The sequence below is a fragment of the Quercus suber genome, unplaced genomic scaffold (assembly GCF_002906115.3).
Source record: "Quercus suber isolate HL8 unplaced genomic scaffold, Cork oak 2.0 scaffold_77, whole genome shotgun sequence".
NCBI lineage: Eukaryota > Viridiplantae > Streptophyta > Magnoliopsida > Fagales > Fagaceae > Quercus > Quercus suber.
This window is the reverse complement of record NW_027069542.1, coordinates 1,170,436-1,173,392: the sequence shown is the minus strand read 5'-3', so window position 1 is coordinate 1,173,392 and position 2,957 is coordinate 1,170,436. Positions and strand designations below refer to the sequence as shown.

At 32.7% G+C, this 2,957-nt stretch overlaps 1 long non-coding RNA gene across 1 annotated transcript; it reads right to left on the bottom strand.

Annotated features, from left to right (window-relative positions):
- Positions 1–489: 489 nt before the first annotated feature.
- On the bottom strand, positions 490–2,950 carry LOC136067551 (uncharacterized). The gene is made up of 2 exons (XR_010629011.1): positions 1,151–2,950; positions 490–838 (listed from the first exon to the last, which is right to left on the bottom strand). It is a non-coding gene; the product is annotated as an uncharacterized LOC136067551 (long non-coding RNA).
- Positions 2,951–2,957: the final 7 nt, after the last annotated feature.

Genomic DNA, 2,957 nt, shown 5'->3' with positions numbered 1-2,957 from the left:
AAAAAAAAAAAAAAAAAATTCAAACATTCAGTTATTAAATTGTTAAAGTACATCAATCACATTCATTGACATATTAATTTGTAAATATTTTATAGTAAAATTTATAGTAGTTTTAATTAACATTTTCATTACCTTTTTGTTTTATAATTTAAAAAATGACATAAATTTGTAAGACCAATGTACTGTAGTAAATGTCTACTATAACACTACTTAAAATTTTCATATCCGTTTCACAAATAGTTAAGGTGACAAATTAATTTTGATTAGACTAACATCACTTTTATATGAATAAATTATTAACACTACTTGTATTATATACATAATTGGTTATGTTACGAACAAAACATGTGAAATTTCTTCATTTTTCCCATTAATCTTAAAGGTAGTGACACTTCCATTCCCAAAAATTAAATTAAAAACTCTAGTGAGATTAAATCAAACCAATCCATTACGGAAAGCAAGGTAGCAGAAATCTTTCACAATCTGCTCTTTGAACAAAGATCACTGATATTGATGGCCGCTGGAATATTTTTAGTTTACACTTTTTATTGTCTGGACAAATTCATATTGAGCTTTAGGAAGTGATAATCATATGTTTAAATCAATTTCTGCTTTGCAAGGAATGATCAATTGATAATTGAATCTTACCCGCTGGTGATGAGATCTATTGTAGAACGAATGTCCTTAAAGACAACGTTGTATGCCATTTCAGTAGGATGTATTGCGTCCCAAAATACGTACTTAGAAGCATCAGCGCACACAATTGAAGCTCGATTACATAAAATTGATGTTTCTACATATCCAGATCCACAACATCCGACATTAACCTTTTCATACCCTACAACAAAAATCACAGCTGATCAGTGAGTTGCTTGTGATTGTACTAAAGTTCTAAAAACAGAATTCAAGTTAGCTTTAGGCATATCCTCAATGGCCAATTTTTTTAGATAAGGTAGAATTTCAACTTATAACATTCGTTTTATGATAATTACTCTTTATTATCATGTCAAAACACCAATTGATATATTTTTGGTGTAATTAGAGCTCGAATTTCATACATTTTATTCTATAATAAAATATTTAACTAGTTGAGTTAACTGTAACATACTCTATAGTTAATTTTAGGGTAGCAGTAAAATTATCCACTCACCATATTTTTCAGGGTATTGAACCATGTCGAACAACGGTCCATATATGTCAGTGTAATAGATTTTGGCACCATGATTTTCTGAACTTTGTTGCATCTCATTCAATTCATTTTGAAGCATTTGATTATAATCTCTTGCCACAGAGGAATACTGTTCGATACAACTACGGTTGGTGGAAGTACTGTTGGAAGAAAAGGTGTCAACAATTGGCAAGCAGCCCATTGGAGGTAGCCCAGCCACCGCTATCTTTCGAGCCCCTTCATCCCACAAACCCTATAAAGCATAAACACAAAAATCTCATCAGATTTGCATAACATAGGATATTCCAGATTGTGACTTAAAATCTGTCATTTAACACCGATAAAATCTGTCATTTAATTGACACCCTTAATCTGTAGAATGGGCTTTATTGGACTTTCTTATTCTAGATGATTTTGGTGCCTCTGTGGTACCAAGTAAGAGAGAATTTGTTTTAAACTAGGCAAATCATATTTTTCAAAGCAATCATGTCAATACATTCCTTTTCTTCTTCTTTCTTTTTCTTAGATATTCTTTGTTGTGGCTTCTTCTTTCTTTCCATTTTGGGGTATGTCCTTAAATGATTATAAATTGCTCTGATTCAGTGTTTAAAGTTCAAAGGTGTTCATGAATCCCAAACGCAATATAATTTAACTTATGCAAGTAGTACTATGAGGAGAAAGAAAAAAGGAAGTAAAAATTTGACTTCATGACAGATCCTTGATATCCTATGTATGGGGTTTAGCTTTCTTTTGAAATTTTCTAACAAATTTGTTACCTAAAAAAATTCAATGAATTCCTCGGGTTGCTTTCAGAAGTCTTAGAAATAATTTGGATGATTTTATTCATCCAAACTAATTTTGGTGGTTTTATTTTTTATTGTTTTGGGGATGGGATATGTGACTAAAAGTGTTTCTTTTATATATATTTTTTTAGAAGTGTTACGACTACAACATTTTCACAACAAATTTTAAGTGTTAAATTAATACTGATTATAATTTGAATCTATCATTGAAATTGATTTTTTGTCTATCAATAACAGTCAGTAACAACCTAACACTTAAAGATTTGTTATAAAAGTATTGTGAACGAACTAGCATTTATCATTTTGTTTAACTTGGCAACTCAGCTGGATAAGTAGATATGGATCTTTTGATTGAATTTTCAGACAATGCCAGCGATGTATTATACTAGCTATTATGTATATGTGTGGGGGAGGAGGGGGGACATTGCAAGCTAATATCTCAATCCACTCCAACCCCATATCATCACTACCTTCATTGCTCTCCTAACTTTGTCAGCAGAGACAGAGCCAGTTACACCTCTTACCTTGTGGTCTGCTAGGGTGTAATTGGGATTTGGGTTTCTTGAGAGTGTTATTGTGCACTATTGTATCTCCCTATTTTTTTATAGTGAAATTTCTCCGTCGTCTCCGTGGAGGTAGGCAGTTTGCCGAACCACATAAATTCTTGTGTTTTTGTGTGTGCTTGTTATTTAATTTCCGCTTATTTGCTGTTATTGATTGGAGTCCTGGGGTGCTATCTGCACAACAAGTGGTATCAGAGCTAAGGTTAGGATTCAATCCTTTGAACACAGTAAAGATGTCAAGCACAAAGTATGATGTAGAGAAGTTTTGTGGCAAGGGAAATTTTTCTCTTTGGCAAAGGCGGATGAAGGATCTCCTAATTCAACAAGGAGTTCACAAGGCCTTGCTTGGGAAGGAGAAGAAACCGGAAACGATGAAGGATGTAGAATGGGTAGAGATGGATGAGAAAGCAGCTAGCGCTATTC